The 18,930-nt window shown below is 60.6% G+C and overlaps 1 protein-coding gene across 8 annotated transcripts in view; it reads right to left on the reverse strand.

Annotated features, from left to right (window-relative positions):
- The window catches only part of BCOR (BCL6 corepressor), an 83,324-nt gene that overhangs the window by 46,384 nt on the left and 18,010 nt on the right, over window positions 1-18,930 (reverse strand). For 5 of the 8 annotated variants that reach the window (XM_063343920.1, XM_063343927.1, XM_063343874.1 and 2 more), the window contains exon 1: window positions 12,059-12,639. The exons of 1 other annotated variant lie outside the window; for it this stretch is intronic. The gene's annotated coding sequence lies outside the window, so the exon portion shown is untranslated. Of the gene's footprint in view, window positions 1-9,394; window positions 9,573-12,058; window positions 12,640-12,699; window positions 12,807-18,930 lie in introns of those variants that run through there. 2 more of the 8 variants (XM_063343883.1, XM_063343898.1) reach the window with 2 other exon arrangements.

Here is an 18,930-nt window from a genome sequence, read left to right on the forward strand (position 1 = left end):
ATTAAAACTTGGGTGCCTCCGTCTCCCGTTTTACAGAGCGTAAAAAAAGCCTCCCGCTCCCCGCAGGGCTTTGTCTGCACAGCGGCGGCGGCGGGGCCGGCTCCCGGTGCACCGGGACCTTCGGCCGCCTCATGGAAGAAAAAGTGCTTGGGAAGTTGAGGCTTTTCCCTCTCTTCCCCCCCCCCCTTCCCTCCCTCGTCCTCCCAACAACAAACAAATAAACATCTCGGTTTCTGCTAAACAATGCATAAAAATCAGCCTCGCCCCAAAGTTTATGTCGGGTTTACGGCGCTACGGTTTCTCCTTGATGGGAAAAACGCTTTTTCCGAGCACTTCTGGAAAGTGCTTGGCAAGGCCTCGGTGAGCAAAGCTGCGTTCCAGGCACCTGGGTGAACGTCTCCACAACTCTTGTGTCCCAGCCCCGCATCGCCTTCTCCAGACCTCTTGAAGAAACCCCCCGTCCAGGGCCGGCACAGCTAGCACCTCACACCACCCGGCTCAGCGTGCGGAAAACACCAGGCGGAGGTGGGGGGGTGGAAAAGGAAACCCAACACCACCACTCGGGTTTTCCGTGAAAAATGAAAATATAAAAATAATAAAAAAAGGAAATAAAGTTGCCGGTGGCGGCGATGCCCCGCCGGAGAGGAGGCCGCCGCCGGCCCTGCCTTCCCATCCCGGCACTCCGCACCGAAACAAAGCAGCCGAATCAACTGGGATGCAGATGGGCGGCTATGAATTTTTTGCTGCTGCTTAGAGCTTTAATTACTCGTTCTTGATCCGTGGGACTACGACACGACACCGCCAAGGTTAAAATGCCCTGAACAGCTCTGAGCAGATGTGAACGAGTTGGCAGACGCGCAAATGAGGTCTGCCTCTAAGCATGATAACAAGTGACTAATACATTGCATATCGCTGAAAGAAAATTATTTTTCTCTAATTTGCATTAGCTTTTTTCCTTTTTTTTTTTTTTTTTAACGCCAGCGACATTCCCTCCTCAGCGGCAGCAGCATAATCCTGAAAATATTAGTCCGTGACTTTAAAAGATTTGGAAGGAGGCAGAGATTGCCAGTGTTTTGGCTATGCAGGCTTGTTTATCTTTCCGCCTTTGCTCCAAGGCGAAACTAGTTTCGCAAGCAGTATTCTTGCAGAAAAATGGCACATGTCATATAAAACACCAGTTTATAGGAATTGATGCTAAAATTGTTGAATGACTACTGGCGCACTTTCGCCACTAATAGCACAGTGTAATCCATAAAGGACCAAGGGGACAGTCAAGGCCAAAAGAGAAAAAAAATAAAATAGATTGACTGCAGAGTAATAGATAAGGGCAACCCATCGACCAAAATTACAAAAAGGGGGGTGGGGGAGGGAATAAGCATCTCCCTACCTGCTTTCCACCCCAGAGCCGCCTGTCAAAAAGACAATAGTACGTGGAGGTCACTTACTATATAAAACATAGCGATTCTCGTAGGTAGGAAAACTATGTCAGGTACAAATATAGGCCGGAACCCAGTTCTCCAAGTTCCCTCGACTTTTCCAGAGGCTCTTCTGAAAGGGGCGGGAGATCACTTTGGGTACCGCAGCAAACTTCAAGAACAGGCAGCATTTTATATCCTACGCTCAAAAGGCGAACCGTGGGGCTTAGATGCAGAGAAGCTTTGAGGAGAAAATAGCCGCTGGGGCTATTTACGCAGGAGGAGTTTTTTCACCGAGGACCTACTCCACGGGTGCCTGGGTGTCCAGGTTATCGGGGGGGAGAAGAACTTCTCCTCTGCCAACATGTGCTGGGGAAGCCAACACGCACTGTGCCCTGCCCGAGGCCACCGGGGCTGCCCCCTCCTCCCGCGGGGCTCCCGAGACGCCTCACCCGCTGCTTCCCGCAACATCACCGGGGGCCACCGCAAACCCGCCGCCGCCGCTTCCCAGGGATTTCCCAGTGCCGAAGGCGGCCGGGGTCGGGCGCGGAGCCGCCCGCTCCTCCCGCAGCCTCCCTGCGCTTGTAAACCAAGCGGAGGAGGAGAAAAAGGCGGGGGGGACGGGGGACGGGACGACGAGGCTTCTCCCCGCCCAGCGCCGTTTGCCCAAGCCGCGCCGCCGCCGCGGCAGGGGAGCGCGGCCGGGCGCCCCGTCGCCGCCGCCCGGGCTGCCCGCCGAGCCCCGGGGCTCCCCGTCGGGCCCCCGGCAAAAGCGGCGGGCGGTGCCCTCCGGGAGCGGCCCCGGGGCTGCTCCGGCCGCAGCCAGAGCTTTTGTGTGCGAGTGCCGGCGAGGCGCGGGCTCTTCGCGCTCCAACAGCTGTCACATTATTTGCGCTGGCTGTAAACAGCCTTCGCCTTCACACACACACCCCACACACACACACACCCCTCATCCCTCCGCTCGCCACAGAGTTAAATCCAGACTAACAATCCCCAGCTAGAGATCAAACCAACAACAGCAGCATTGTGTCTGCCTTCCCTGCTCTACCATCAACTACCGCAGCTGGTTTACTCGAAACAAGGAACACCCTCTCTACCCACCTCCCCCACACCCGGGGCCAGAAACGGGCTCGTTCCCGGCGGCTGGTCAGGCGGAGCCGCGCTGCTCCGCGAGAGGGGGGAGACTTCTTGCGGGGGCGGCGATGGGGTTCTCCGCCAGCCCGATGCCGGCGGGGTGCTCTCTCCCACAGCGGAGAGGGGTTTCCAGCCCGAAGTGGGAGGGAGGGGGAAAGCCTTATCAGAAGTTGAGCTCCGCTCCCGATTCGGGCTTTCGGGCAGGGCGCGGGGGGAGCCCCGCGGCAGCGGGGAATGCCGCGCCCGCAGCTGCGCAGCGGCACACGGCGGGCGCGCCCCCGCGGCGCGGCGCGCCCCCGAGCAGCCCGTCACCCGGGAAGGTCGGGCAAATCCCCCCCTTGGAAGCCACCCCCGGCCCCTGCCGCTTCGCACCGGTCTGTCACCGCAGCGAAACCTCCCGCCGAGGGGCCCCTCCGCCGCCCCCACTCCCGGCGATGACCCCGTCGCTCGCAGAGCCAGCCCGAGGCGCGTTTCCACCCTCAGCCCTTTCCCTCGTAAGGAAAAAACACGTGAAAAAACACCCTAAACAAAACATCTAAAAGACGAGTCCAGTTTCGCTGGCGGTGCAACCACCTGGCCAGCAAAGGAGTGTGCAGCACACTCTCAGCGAGTTTTTTGTTGGGCGCAGCTGGAATTTGAGTGTAAATCCCCATACTTCTTTCCCTGCCTTTACTTATTGTTGTATCGGTGGCAAAGTTGGAGGAGAGGTGGAATATACTGAACAGAAGCGAGAGAAAAATGCATCAGCTGGAAGGAAACCTTTCCTTTGCCCAGTTTGACTCCCAGCACTATCCAAATCGTGCATCTCTAAAGTAAAACCACGACAGGGCGACTTTCTCTAAAATGTGTGTACCGTGTGAACTCTTAAAGAGGCCACAGGAGCTGGAAGCGCACTTTCGAGGGGCTCGTACGCAGTTTGGGAAGCAGCACTAGCAAGGGGAAACAGCCGGTTTTATTGGAAGCGCATCTGCATCTTGGCCTGGCTCTTGCCCTAGGGCAGCACTCCTCGGGCAGGTTAAGGTGCTTCGCACCACCACCGTGTGATACATCTCCAATCGACTTCCGAATCGGATCCACCGACAAATGATGCCAGGACGACGTACTCGCAGGTCAGTATCATCGACTATTCATTGCCGAGACGTAGCTAGAAATCTGCTGGCCTGGTAAAAACCACTGCTAACAAAACAATGTCAGCAAAGGCTGCAACACACTCTTGTGAGAGACCAGCGATTCGTGCCTACTGAGGCTCTTTCAGCACAAAGGCTTTTAGAGGAAGACGAGAGAGAAGTGGGGGGGGGGGGAAAGGAGGGAGGGCTCTCGTGTTTCAGGGCTGCTGTCCCCTGGGAACCAAGAACCAAGTGTAGCTTCAATCAAATGCTGACTTCTCCTCCGGGAGCTCAGTAGGAAACCTGATCTCACTCGCTCATGCCTGCCTCCATGCATATAGGCTGGGTTTTCTTTCATACCAGCAATTTGTATAAAGAGAAGAGAGCCAATGCAGTTTATTGCAAACGAGATCTCGCAGTAACGGATCTAGAGAGATATTTCTGTAGCTAAAATAAGACAACCTTCAGCCGCCTGCTCAGGGCAGGCCGCGCCGCAGCCGCCCCCGGCTCCGCAGGCAGGGCTCCGCCGTGGGCGCCCCTGGCACGGCACGGCACGGCCTCCCACGCATCTTCCGGAGCCCTGCATCCTCCCCAGCTGGCGGCAGCCGCCCTGGGTTGGGTTTTTGTGCAATGCCAGGTTACACTTCCATTAAAAGGTTTTTACCCCGGGAGATCACTTCCTGCTTGCAAGTATTGTTCCGGCTTCCCCTGCCACTCGCAACTTTAGCCAGAGCGATTCCTTCCCCTCACCCACCAGCTGCGTGGAGACCCTGGGAAGCATCCACCCCTGCCCACTGGCCCCAGGCTGCCCTGGCACGGCAAAGCACGTCACGGGAGGTCTGCCGGGGGTGGGGGGTGGGGGGGAAAGGCAGGCGAGTCCTCCAGGCAGAGCTCGGCATAACTTCGCACCGGGCTGCTTAATTCTGCACGGGGCTTCGCTAATCCACTTTGTGCTTGACTACTCAAACGGGAGGAAAGGAAAACACCGCGCGGGGAGCACGGCCAGGCCAGAGCAAGGTGAGCCAGGGGGACCGCAGCCTGTGGGAAGGGCTTCCCCCAACACCCAGCTCAGCCTCCTACTGCTGTGGGCAAGCCGGAGCAGCTTACAGCACATCCCGGGGGCGTGGGAGCAAAGGGGATTGCCCGGGGATCAGGGATCCCTGTAGGATCTCTCCATAGCCAGGAGCTTTCACATGGAGAAAGTTTGGCTCAGGGAAGGAATTTACACTTAGAAAGAAGAGGAGCTCAGCCCACCCCTTCTCTCCTGCCATTAGCGAGTTCCCTGTGAATTTCAAGGAGAGCTGAGAATACGCCCCTCCAAGCTTTGATTTCACTTCTCTGTCCCTCCCTGCCACCACGCGCAAACGCCGTACTCAAGCCGTTGCTAAATGACCCCCGCAAAGCTCTCCCACCCCCTCCAGGAGCCCCCCGGCTGCAATGCCACTCCACTCCTGGGGAGCCGGGGGGGAAACGCGGCAGCGCGTGAGGGACAGGCAGCCCCACGACCCCTGGGCCACACAAGCACAGGGACTGCCATCGGGCTGCTCCAGGCATGGTGTCTGCTGCCTGTGCAAGTATGGGCGGACGTACTTCTCTTTGCTATCAACTGTGCCAGGCGCCGGCTACTCCGATCCTCCTGTGGAGGAGGAGATCTGACTTTTATAACTGAGGACACAGGCACAAATGTTTTATAATATGCAAATACTGAAAGACGTACGAGGCCCCTAGGTGAGGTATCCCCCAGCGTTGAATGAACACCTGGGATAAGAGCTAGAGCTACTCCAACTGAAAAAGAATAAGCAAAACACGCTCTGAGGAGGAACAGGGCAGGCTGGTAGCAATGGCATACTGCAACCCACCCCGGAGCCGTTGGGAAGTGCACAGGGAACGACCCCCATGCAGAGCTGCGCCGGCCGGTAGGAGATGGCTTTGAGAGCAGCGGGAGCCGCGGAAAAAGGAGAGCACTTTTGGCTGGGAGGGATCTCGCCCCTCCTGGCCGAGGAGCGGGGCAGAGGAAGCACAATGCCAGGCTTTCCCAGTGCCGGCTCGGCTGCCGAGCGCAAGCCCCGAAGCCTCTCCCCCTTTCCCCAGCGCTCTATTGAACACACTCAGCTCTTTATACCAGCCATTCCCAGTGTGGCTGGTGGATTCTGCGCTTTCCACTTTAATTGTCTTATCCAAATAAAGCTTTGTTTTCCTTAGCACGACAATCCCAACATTCAGGCCGCGATTTTCATTGGACAGAGGAGATATTTTATTCTCTGATTGTTTAGAGAGTCGGGGCTTACACGGAACAGCCCTGGCTTGTGTGCCTCTGCTCACAATGGGGTCTTTGCAGCCCCTGTCTCCCGTCATGTAGATTCATTTTCCGGAGGAATCGGGATGAGAATCATTTTTCTCTGAATTTCATAGCTTTCCAAGTCTACCCTAGGACTTTAACAAGTCTTTTAGTTCGCACCTAGACAATAAATTTAGTTTAATTTAGCTTCCGGTCTTTAATTTTAGCAGGTCTTCTTTTTGCATGCAAATCAATATGGCAATTACCATCTAAAAGCTCGCCCAGCCCCAGGTCAATGTAAATTGATCATTGTCCGCCTTCTACAAAATAACACCGGGAGTCTGTGGTGCATAATGAGATTATACTGGAAACTGTCTTTCAGATCACAAATTATATTTCATGCTGTCAGGATCTTCTCCAAGCGGACTTCCTTGCATGTCTAATCACACGGCACTGCATCTATTAGCTCACGAGGTAGGTCTGGGGGGCGAGGAGCACTTGCGAGCGGAGGGAGAGTCCCGAATAATTCAGGAAACAGTTTAGGAAAACAGGCAGGCAGGTCCTGAAGCGTGCTCTCACTCGCTAACTTTTCCAGCGGTGGAAGAGAGGAGGGGAAAAAAAAGTCTCCGCTCAGCCAAGAACTGCTGTCCAGCAAACAAGGAAAAATGAATTCCCTGCTGGAAGGCAGCAGAACTTTCCTAAATCCACATTTGCGACGCGTTCTTGGCCTCCTCCTTTCCGTCCCCACCTCGTCTGCTCGTCTGTTCAAAGGCGCCCTGGCTGCCCGCTCCAGAGAAACCCCCAGGAAAGACGTGATCCCCCTCCCCAGGAGAGACACCCCATCCCACCGCCGCAGCCTCGGGACCCGAGCGGCTCAGCTCAGAGGGAAAGGTCGATCCGGAGCAGCCAACCGCCGTAAGCCCCCATTCCCTGAAAGGACAGGAGGATTAACAGGAGCTGCTCACGGCCCCGGGAACTCCCCCTGCCTGCAGCCTCTGCGCTGCCTCCTGCACACACACATACACACACAGAGACAGCGAGCGCTGCTCCTCATAGTCAAAAAGGGGTCCGCCTGGCTCTCCCCAGCCAGTCGGCTCAACTCTGCCACTCGGGTTAGCACGAAACCAAGAAAAAGGGGAGCAGGCCCGCACTGGACATCAATTATTTCTAAAGCGAAACCCAGCCTAAGGAGGAAGTATTAAACTTGGCTTCACGCCGCTCTTTCTAAGCCCGCACTAAAACGTGATCTATTGCAGTGTTCGGGGGAAAAATAGCGTATCACATATCACCTGTGCAACCCAACTACTCTGCAGAGTCCCAGCAATAGCCCACACCTTTGGCAAGATGCGCAAAAATTAAGAGACCGCTTCTCCTCCGTACCGAGCACCAATTTACTCCAAGCCACATTTACTCCAAGGGCAACGTGGCTGTTAAGAGCTAAGACCTGAGCTGGAGCAGGCCTTTTACCCATCTCTGCAGGGGCCACTCACCGGTCAAAGTTGAGAGACCTTTTAAAGGACAGCCACAGATTGCTAAAACTACTTTGGTATGCGCAGCACTCATTATTTTGGGCTGTGGTGGCCTGGGTCCATTTTCTCCGCAAATGGCGACCCGAAAGCACGTCAACAACTTTGTGTGGTCTCACAGCTGCACAGATCCACAAAGTCTGCTTGCCCAGACTGTACAGGAGCCCCTGGTGCTCAGTCACCTTGCCTCTGGCATCCCTTTTAGGGGACCTTGGCTTCTTTATCAACCTTAAAAAAAGTGAATTATCATGGAGTGGGGGGAAGAGGAGGGAAACGGGACGACAATTTCAAACAGCCTGAGAAGCTGCAGGTCTCGGCACATCCTGGTAAAGGCAGATACAGTGCGTGACACGGAGCCTGGATTGTCCACCAGCGCAGGAATAAAGCCAAGGCACCAGTATTGTTTCAAGACCCAGTCCATATTTGGGCATTCAGTTCACACATCCTAAGTATTGCTTTAAATATTAGAATAGAGACATTTGCCAATGTGGTTCATAATGCACTCAAATGGGAGAAGTCGTTTCTGTTTGGCCTCAGATTACTAGCTTGGTCTTGCTAGTCTTTTTTGGGGGGGGGGGGGGCAGTGGTGGAAAAGAGAGGGAAACCCTGCTGAGTCTGTTTGCACTGGTCTCTATTAGATATGCAACAAATCTGCCATTTCCGGTGTTGCTTCTATCTAATTAGAGATGTATTTAGATGTGACGTGTAAATAAGCGCTGAGCTGCCTGCTGCCCTGGCTGCGCGGACTGCTCGGGAGCATTTCCAATAAGGCTGTAGCGCCCGGAACGAGGGCTCAGACAAAGAGGAATGGGAATGGTCTGCGCTGCAGGCGAATCCAACAAAACCAGCTTTTATCTATCGCTCGAAAGCCTTAACTGCTTTTAATCTGTACCGCCCAGGCTTGCACGCCACGATCGCATCTCATCCAGCGAGGACGCCTGGGCACAAAAGGCAGCACACACGCACGCAGGAGCCGCAAAGAACCCCCGGCCCCAACGCAAAACCCCGCTCCCCGCCAGCCCTTGCCCTCCATGGGGCGTGCGTGCCCCCGTGGGCTTCCACGCACCCCCTTCCAGGCAGGTACGCCCGGCTTCTGCCTGCGCAGCGAGAGGAGCCGAGGGCTGCCCCCCACGCCGTGGGCACCCACACACAGGCGGCCCCGTGGGGCGAAGGAGGACGAGGTGCCGGGGGGGGAAGAAGCTGACGGGACCCAACGGCGGCCGCGGAAACTCGCTTTCCCCGCGGGGCCGGGAACCTCCGCCGCGGGGTTTCCACTGCAACCCGCGGAAAGGCGGGGGGGAGGGGGGAGCCGAGGGAGGGAGGCGGAGAGCCACCGGGGACGCCCCGTCGCCCGCGGCTCGCCCGCCCGGCCACCCCACGGGGCCCGGCCGAGCAGGAGGGGCTGCGGAGGCTTCCCCGGCCCCACGGCCGCCCGACCCCAGCTCCAAGCGCTCCTCGGAGTTTCCAAGAGAGAGGAAACTCCTGGGAACGAAATAATCTGGCGCTCGCCTCATGAACTCTTTTCCTGTTGTGGGAAACAGCTTCTTATAAAGCCATTCGACGGACGGGGCAGCGCCGGGGGCCCAAGGAGCGCTGCCCCGTCCCCCCCCGCTCCGCCAGCATCCCTGACACCGCTGCTGCTGCTCCTGCATCCTTCCAGGCTGAAGCAGCCGGCCGCGATCCCCTCTCGGCTTCAAGGGTTAACAACCATCGCCACGAAAAAAAAAAAAAAGAAAAAAAAAGAAAAGAAAGAAAGAAAAAAAGAAAAAAAAATATCGCGGTGACCTTTTCCTCTCCGACTCCCCCACTCTCCCTTTCAGGCTCCGGTTCCTGAGCTCGCAGGGAGCCTGAGCGGCTGTCTAGACCGATCTATCACAGACGGACAAACAATACCAGGAGAAGCCCCTGCCCGGTCCCTCAGCCTCCGCCACTCACCTTAGAAATGGCGAAGAACAGAAAAGTGACCGCGATACAATCCTCCCCGGTATATTTATAGCCTTCCACACAGCCCACCTTCATGCCTGACAAATGAGATTTTGTCTGCTCTCTCAGCGTACGCTCCAATAAACACACACTTTTTTTTTCCCCCTTTTTTTTTTTTTTTTTTTTTTTTTTTTTTGGTGCCTGTTTGTTTTTGGTAACATTCCGGGCTCGTCCTTCCGACCTCGGGGCGGGCGAGGGCCCTCCACGCCCGTGGCGGGGAGGCAGGTTTGATAGCCGGGGCGGGAGGGGCTGGAGGGCGGGGGGGGGGGGGCGGGGGCGGGAAGCGAGAGGGGAGCCGGCCACTCGTCCACCCGCAGCAACCTCCCAACCTGGAAACTTCAATGTCCGTATTCATCACGCCCCTTCGCACCCAGCCTCCCTCACCCCAAACGCTCCCCGGTCCCGGCCAACCCACCCCCCTCCCGGGTTGCCTACGAAGGAGGTGTAATACGGGGCGAGGAGCCGGAGGTCCAACGCTGCAAAAGGCTGGGGAATAACTAATGAGCTGTGCAGCCCATTGATCCGGTGCATACTTCCTAATTAACTCTGAGTCACCTATTTGTGACAGCAATTCAAAGAACTGCACCAGGGATAAACTGCAACCCCGGCGCGCGAAGGCAACCGCGGGGGGGGGGGGGAAGAGGCGGCGGGGGGGGGGGGGGGAGAGGAATTTGCTCCTAATCCTCCTAAAAGCAATTAGGGTGAGCGCTGCGCTGGCTACCGCTCGGGAAGAAAAAAAAAAAAAAAAAAGGGAAGAAAAGGGGAAAAAAAATAGAAAAAACACCCAGCGGCTCCGACAGCAGAACCGAAAGGAAATGAATCGGTGTGTCGCAAGCGCGACGAGCACCGGGCTCCAGACAGATAGGGAAGCACCGGCCTCTCGGGGAGGAAAAGCAGGCGGGAGCGGCGGCGGGGGGACGCGGTACGGCGGGCAGCGGCGCGCACAAAGCTGCGGAGAAGCGCGGGGGCGGGCGGACGCGGGGGGGGGGGGGGGCAGCAGCGCGGGCGGCGGCGACCCGGGCGCGGCGGAGCCAACGGTGGCGGTGGGAGGGGGGGGTGCCCCGGGGGCCCGGACACCGCACCGCCCGCCCGCTCTCGCCCCCAGCTTTGTTTCCCAAGCGGCCCTGGCGGGGCACGGCTCTCCCCGGCCGCCCCCCGCGGTAGGGCCACGGGGAGGGGGCGGGAAAAAAAAAGGGGGGAGGAAAGTTAATAGAAACCTTTGGAAAATCCGGGCTTTGCTACGAGGCTACGTGGTGCGGGCTGGGCTCCCCCCGCACCCCCCACCCCTTTTAATACAAACACGAATACAAAAGCTGCAGGCTCCAAAGCGCAGATGAAAGCAATGAACGGAGTTTCTGGAAAAGATTCATTAGTGGGAATTAATGCTGCGAGGAGCTCCGAGGCGATACCATTAAAGCCAGTCCTCACACTTTGTCAGCTCTACACCGCTCACTACGGTCGGGGCTTTTTTTTTTTTTTTTTTTGGTCGGGGGAGGTGCTCATCGCCTCCCCCTCGACCCCTCCGCGATCACCCAACCCGGGATCCGACAGACATCGCGGAAACGAGGGAGAGGGAAAAAAGGGGAAAAAGAAAAAAAAAAAACAGAAAAAGAAAAAACACAACACACACACACACACACACATCGAGAAAGAAAAGAGGAACGTGAACGCTCCGCAGCCCTCGCCCCCGGACTCGCTCCGCGAACATCAAATGCATGCCTCATATGCTGCGCAGAGCCGCCCCACTTGGCCCCGGCTTCACAAAGCAGCCTCCGCTGCCTCCCTGCCTGGCCGTCCCCCCCCCCCCCCGCCCCCCCTCCGGCCGGCCCTTTGATGGCAAAAGCCCCCGAGCCTGCCTGCCTCCGGCTCCCTCTCCCAACTCCCAAACTACATTTTAGGGCTGACTAAACTTCCGTGTCACGCCGGACCTCACGCCAGCAAAGCTCCGCGCACGGGAAAGCCCCGGGCCGACCGGCCCCACGTGCGCGGCGGCGCCCGCCCCGCTGGGGCGGAGGGAAAAGGGGGGGAAACGGAGCCCCGGGCTCTCCCGGTGAGGGGAAGGCAGCCCGCAGCGGGCTCTCTCCTCCGCTCACCTGCCCGCCGCGCCCGGACACACACCTCCCCCCTCGGCGCGGGAGCCGTCCCCGCTCGGCGGGTCGCCAGCGCCCGCTCCTCGCTCAGCCCGGGGAGCCCCGCACCGCCGCTGCCCCGATCGCAAAGTGTGAGACGACGGGGAACACCACCGCCACCCCCCCCACACACACACACAGGCGCACCGGAGCCGACACCGTGACCGGCAGCCTCGCCCCCGCCTCTCCCCGCGCCTCTGCTGCCCCAAACAGACATCTTTACAAGCAACTGCCTCCAAACTTCGCCGCCGCCACCGCAGCCCCGCAGGCGCACCGGGAGACTCCTCTCCCCACCGCCCGCCCGCCCGCCACCCCCGCTGCCCCGCGCCGTAACTTTCGGTCGCGGCGCCTCTGCCGCCGCCGCCGGCGGTGCCGTCCCCGCGGCTGGGCGAAGGGAGCCCGGCGGCCGCCCCCCGTGGCGGCGGGACCCGGCAGCGGCGGCGGCGGCGGTTCCCCCCGGGAGCTGTTCGCGGAGCGGAGCACTGACCTTCCTGCCGCGCCGCGGGGCTGCGGCGTGCGCGGCTCCCCGCCGCCGGTCCCCACACCGTCGCCTCGCCCTGCTGCTCTCCCGGGAAGGGCAGCCCCGTCGGAAGCGGAGGGGATGGGAGGGGGGTAGGCGAGAAAAGTTTCCCGATCCCCCTCCCCTTTGCCGTGGGTGCGTGTGCCGCGGCTTGCCCCGGCGCGGGCGGATCGGGGAAGGGGTGCGGGAAGGCAGGGAGCTGCTGGGGGGGGGGGGGGCAGGAGCGCCGCCGCCGCCGCCGCCTGCGCCGACGGGGCAGGTGCCCGCGGGAAGGGCTTTGCTTCCTCGGCTCGGCTTGGGCTCAACGGCGGGAGCGGCAGCGGCAGCCCGCGATGCTCATTCCGTCTGCCGGCTCTGGTTTGGCAGCGCCATGTTGCTGGCTTTGCTCCGGGCGAAGTTCCTGCGCTGGCGAGCGCAGCGCTCCCCACATCTCGCCCGCGCCGCCGTCTCCCGTGCCCTGGCCGCCGCGGCTTTGTGTGTGTGTGGCTGGGGATTTAATTCTCCTCCTCCTCTTCTCCTCCTCTCTCTCTCTCTCTCTTTTTCTTCCTCTTCCCCCCCCCCCCCCCCCCCCCGCTCTTTAGTCCGCCGGGAAAGCCGCTCTTCCTCACCTTGCCGCTGGGAGACCGGGCTCCGTCTGCTGCACGCTGCGCTCCCCTCGCATCCCCCCTCCCTCTCTCCCTCCTCCTCCTCCTCCTCCTCCAGCCGCCGCCTCCCCTCCCTTCCCCTCCCCCCGGGCAGGCGCTGCACCGAGGGAGCCGCCGCCAGCAGCGGCAGCAGCAGCAGCGCCGCCACCGCTTTTTCCCCTCTGCAAGTTTCCCCCTCCCCTGGCTGCGTTTCCCTGCCCAGGCAGGGCTCGCCCGGCCGCTCGCCCGCTCCCCCCCGCCTTGCCCTGACTAATTGATTTGCCCCCCCCTCGTCTCCGCTCGCCGCGCCGCCGGCCCCTCGCCTCGCCTCGCCTCGCCTCGCCCGCTCCCCCCCAGCTGGCACAGGTCACTGCCAAGCTGCGGAGCCCCGGGGGGGGAACTCCGTGCTCCCCGTCCGGCAGGGAGAGGAAAGCCGCCCCCCCCCCCCCCCGCCGATACTCCCCTCGCTCGCTACCCAGAAGGCCAGTGGAGAACCGCAATTACCATAAAGCTCCGCTCACTCCGCTCCGCCAAGCTGTCAAAAACCCGGCGGCGGCGGCGCTGCCAGACATCGCTGCCAGGCTCCGCGGCGGGTCGCGCCGCGATGCCGCCCCCCGCCGCCCCGCTCGCCCCTCGGCCCCTCCGCCGGACGCCCCCGGCCTTCCCGACTCGCTCCCCCTCCGCCGCACCGCGGTGCCCGGGATCCCCCCACCACCACCCCTGGCGGTGCAGCCCGCGCCCCCCCCGACAGAGCCGCCGGCTCCGGGTTCCCCCCGTCGCGCAAGGGCATCCCCGCCGCCCCAGGACTCGCCGAGGGCTCGCAGCCGTCCTGATCCCCCGCACGGGTCACGACGCGCACGGACCTTTTCGCTCGCACCCTCCCACCCGTGGTGGGGGTTCCCCCCCACCCCCCGGGGCTCCTTTCTGGTCCCACCCGCCGCCCCCAACTTCGCGTGGTCCGCGGCTCGGCCGCGCTGATTTGCGCCTTTTTTTCCCGGTCCCCTTCTCCGAGCTTTCAAATCGGGATGGGAAAAAAAAACCCACTCGTTTGTCAACGTCTGCATTGCGCGGCGCGAGGGGAGCCGGGGCGGGGGGGGGGGGGGGGGAACCTTATTAAAGCGCGTTTTCGCCTGATCCGGCTTTGGCAGCCCTTAACGCGGTTTTTACGGCGTGTGAGTGGTGTGGCAACCCGGGGTGGGGTGGCGACTGAAACGCCGTTTCCCTCGCTGGCATTTCTACGGCTGCTTTAAGATTTCTGCCCAGGTTGAGGAGCCCTTTAATCTCCGGGTTGGTAGTTATCGGCTGCATCTATTTACTTTGGCAAGGCAACTTTTGGCTCGGCGAGCTCGACTCGTAAATTTTACGTTCATAACGCCCATCCCCGCCGATACTCCCGGTTTGGTCCCGCGGAGCCCGCGGCGTAGAGGCTCCCGGGGTGGCCCCGGGGCCGCAGGGCCAGGCGCGCCCCGCGGCCCCGCAGCTCCCCCGCAACCGCCCGGCGCCTTCCCGGTGGAGCGGGAGCTTTGCCACCTCAGCGCCGCCGGCGCCGCATCCAGCCCTTCTCGCCGCCGCTCCGTGTGGGAGCGACTGCCAGCCAAACGCCAGGCGATTAACGCGGACAGTTCGCCCCGGGGGGGATTTTTAATCGCCACGTCCAAGACCCTGCGCGAAAAGGCTGCGGAGACGAGAGCTTTTCTCGCCGAGAGCGCACAAGCAGCAGGCAGGGCGAGGAGTATTCAACGCCAGAGAAGCAATGGGGCTGCCTGCCTGCTCTCCGCCGTTGCCGCTTATCCCCGAAGATGGAAAAGCACGAGTTGCCGAAAGTTGTCCCTACCAAAGCAACCCCCCCTCCAAAAAAAAAAAAAAAAATCCAGAAGTCTTTCATCTAGAATCTAAGCCACGTCTGGAAAAAACGCGGGGGACGCCAGATGCTCGGGGAAGGCTACACAGAGTGCACACACACACACGCAGACGGGTCACGGCCAGAGGGTTGGCATTTCGTGAAACTGCCATCACGGGGCTTTGGGTTTGGGTTTTCGCTACGTCTCTCTTAAAAAAAAAAAAAAAAAAACTGGCCCGCCTCAAAGCAGAAGTGAAATATCCACCGTCTGAAACCCGAAACTCCAGCCGCACCGCTCGGCTTCCTCGCAGGGGAGGCCGGGGAGCCGCCGAGCGCGGCGGCCGGGCTGCGGTCCCGGGATGCCGGCCGGCGGGGCGCACGGCCCCGGGCAGCCGCCGGATTTGATCCCGAAGCGGCGGGCCACGCATCTGAAAAGGCTCCCACACGTTTTTTTAATCTCCGATAACAAGCAGAAGGACACCTGGCCTATTACACTGTAAAGCTATTTTTTATAAAGATGTTTTAGGGCTAGGCATTAAAAGTTATTAGACTGAACACACGTGAGTTACAGGCACACAGCTGGAGGAAAGACCTCTGTTGGTGTGGGTTTTTTCCCCTTTCCTAGGGAAAACCTCATTAAAATTGCTTCTTTCGGTAGGAAAGCAGAACTAGTCCGTTTCCCGGCGAGGTGGCCGCAGCCGCGGCTTCCCGGCTGCATTGATCTGGGCTTTGCCTCTCCCCGGCAGGTCTGGACCCGCGGTGCCATCGGCCCGCACTTGCATCACAGAAGTCGCCCGCTTCCCTTCCCCCGGGCTGCAAACTCCGGCTCACATGTGTGTGCCTACAGCGTGGGGCTGGCTGGTTGGGGGGTTTTTGTGGTTGGTTTTTTTTTTTCCTCCTCCTTAACTAATGACTTCAAGTTATCTCGGGGTAAACGCTCTCCACTTTTATTTTTAACCGTAGTTAAACTTTCTTTCTTTGTGAACCCAGTTTCCTCAGTGGCGGGGAGGAACAGACCCGCGCTTGTTCGCCTCTGTGCCTTTTTTGTTCCTCGGGTCCCCGAGCTTTGCAGCGGGAGGCTGGCGGCTCCCGGCGAAGACATTGGGGCTTCAGTTCGCTCCTCCCGAGGCCTGGCTCGGCCCGGCAGCGCTCCGCGCCGCCTTCCGCTGCCGCGGGTGCGGGCACCGCCGAGATAACACCGCAAAATTCAGAGCATGCCCTTGCCTTGCGGATTACCGGGCTCCAACACACACACACACACCCCCGCCTCCGTCTCACACGCCCCGGAGGGAGCTGACCCCCGGGTCAGGCCGCTGCACATTGCTCTCTCCCCAGGAGCGGCGGGGGGGGGGGGGGGGGGCTCCCCGCACAGATGCTCGGGGCTCCGCGCTGCTGCTGCTGCTGCTGCCTGCGGTTGCTGCCGCCGCGGAGCCGGGTGAGGATGCGCTCGCAAAAAAAAAAACGGCTGCTCCGATAATGCTAAGTACTTAACCTCCTCGTAAAGACAAATCCATTGTTAATGGCAGAATGGGCTTCTCGCAGGAGGCTTCCAAGTGGGATGGCTTTACGCCGGCTCTCATTTACCTCCAGCGCCGCCTCTAATTGGAAGCCTTCCCCACACCCCCCTTTCCCCCCGCTCCTCCGCCCCCGGCCCGCGCACCTCTGAAAGTTGGGGGTTAAAGTCCAGGAGCGCAGAGGCCGGGCCCCGGCCCCCTCCGCGCCTCTCTCGCCTGCCCGCCAAACGGCAACCGGAGCACGCGGGTCTCCCGGGCAGGGGAAATGAGAGAGAGGGGAGATGGGCGCTGCGAACGTAAAATGAATTAATGCGAGCGAGGTGCTCAGACAGCCTGGTGATGAGTGCTAGGAAAAGCCTATAAATAACAGATCACTGTCCTAAGCTTTGAATTGCCCTGCTTGAGTGTGTCTTAAATCAGACCTTTATCATTGCTTATTGTAAGGCTGTTTTTAATGGAAGTGTAGAAATCTGAATAACAAAACAAGACAAGCCTCAATTGGCGTTATACAGGGTCTGCAGCGCTTTCAGACCTGACACGGTGCCAGCATATTGTTACACCGCCATGCAAACTCCCCGTGCAATCAAGGGGGTTTTGCGTAGCAGAAGTACTGTAATTTTACTTCGTAGTTCAGGGCTACTCTGTTGACAGGAGATCCATTATTTTCTCTCCCTCTCCCCAGAAGAGCCCGAGACGCGCTCGGTTCACGGACTAAGCGCCCCTATCTTTCTTACAAAGGCGAATGACAAATCTCCCCGGTTGCGTTCGCTTTTGCTCCGCACCCTCTTCCCCGCTGCGCAAAAGAGCGGAGATGCCGGCGGGTCCCGCGGGCCCCGTTTGCCGCTCGGAGCGGCCAGCCCGAGGAGGGACGGGCAGGCAAACACGCACGTCTCGGCCAGCCTCCAGCCGGGAAGCTCGGCCTGCCGCCCGGGGCCGGGGGCCGGCTGCCGCCGGGCCCGGGCAGAGCTCGGTGGGGACGGCGCAGCTCCGAGCCCAGCGGGGCGGCCGCGGGGGGACGGGCTAGAGGCACCGAGCTGGGGAAGGAAGGAGGGGGGGGGCGGCAGCCCCGGCCGCCCCCGCTGCAGGAGGAGGGCAGGCTGGCTGCGAGCTGCCCCCTCCACCTCTCCCACTTGCATACCTCGGCCATTTTGTCTGCTTGCGGAGCGCGTGTGCGTGTGTGTGTGTCTGTGTGTGTGTCCCCGCCTTGCCCCCGCACCGTCCCCTCGGGCAGAGGGGCTGCTGCGGGGCGCTGCCCCGGGCGCAGGGGCCGGGCCCTGCCGGTGGCGGGGTGGTGCGGGCCGGGCGGGCGGGAGGAGGTGAAAGGAGGGCCGGCGGCAGCCCCGGTCGCTCCTGCCAGCGGGGAGATGCAGCCGCTAGGCAAGGCCCTGCAGGGGAGGGGGCGTGCGCCGCACAAGTCTGGAGAGGAGTAAAAATAGCGCCGGAGAGGTTGTCGCTCTCCTCGTCTTTCCCCCCACCCCCTTCCCCAGCCCGGCGGGGGGCAGCGGGCGGCGCGGCGGGGGTCGGCGGGCTGGCGGTGAAGGGGGGGCAGGACCCGAAGGCAGACAAAACGCCGGCCCCGGCCGGAGAGCGGTGCGGGCGAGGTTGAGCCTTCGCCTTTGAAGGCGATGCGCGGGAGACCGGGGCCTGCACCCCCTTTTCCCGGTGGGGTCCCTCATCTCTGGGGTGCGCGGGCTGCGCCCTGGTCCCGGTCCCGGTCCCGTCCCTCGGCGGCCCGGGAGGCGCGGCAGCGAGCGGCAGCTCGGCGGAGGCACGGCAGCCACCGCGCTCCCGAGTTTAAATATAATACGGCGGCCGGGGGAACCGCCATGGTTTGAAGGTGTGTTTGTGCAGACTACAGCTTGTATGTTAATAATTGGATACAGTCGATGAATCACCTCCGTCCTCCTTCTGGTTTTGTTTTTGTGTTGTGTTTTGTTTCGGAGGGGGTGGGGAGAGAAAGCGAGGAGACGATGCCGTGGCTCGGCGCTGAATACCAATTCCCCGCCTGGGTTCATAAACACTGGGGTTATTCACTCCGCCCCAGAGGTGACAGCGGAGGCCTCCGCCGCCCTCCGCGCCCGCGCCCCGCGGCGCAGCCCCCGGGCTCACCGGCGTGAGGAGCGGGATTTGCGCCCCGGCTGGAAGCCCGGCAGCGGCGGGTGGCTCGCCGGGGTGCATACATATGAAATGAGAGCCTGCAACATCAAAGCGGCAGCGGAGCGGGGGCAGGGAGGGGCTCTCGGTGTGTACACGTGTGTACTTTTCCAGAGAAAAGCCCCTAATTTTTCAAATCGTATCCTTCCTCCCCCCTTTCACTCGCATGGCAGACACGCGGAGAGATTCTTTAGTCCTGTACTTAACACTTCACAGTGTTTTTAGCAATTAAGGCGAGAGGGGGGTGGGTATAAAGATAAGCCACTTTTTCGCCCTGCAAGTGTGAAAGATAAGATAACAGTAAGCTGGGGCAAAACGTCTGCTTACAACCTCCCCCCAGCGATTCTGATCGGTCACCTCTTATCGCAGAAAATGTTCATTTCGAAAGCAGCTTCAAAAAAACAAGGGAAAATAAAAGTATTTTCCGTTCAGAAATGCCATTTAAAACCCCATCCTCACTTCATCTCCCTACGTTCCGCCTTCCCCCCCCCCTCCCCCCCGCCCTCCCGCCGCCGCGGTACCCAAACCGGGGCAGCAGCCGCTTCCTTAGCGCGCCTCTCGGAAGCCAAATCACGCAGGTAATCAGACGACTGAAACCTGCCCGGCGCCGAGATTAGCAACGCGACCCGCTCCCCGGCGCGCCCCGGCCTTGCCCGCCCGCCGCCCCCGTCGCCGGCGGGTGAAGCGGCCCGCCTTACCGGCCCCTCA

This window comes from Chroicocephalus ridibundus, chromosome 1, assembly GCF_963924245.1.
Source record: "Chroicocephalus ridibundus chromosome 1, bChrRid1.1, whole genome shotgun sequence".
Lineage (NCBI taxonomy): Eukaryota > Metazoa > Chordata > Aves > Charadriiformes > Laridae > Chroicocephalus > Chroicocephalus ridibundus.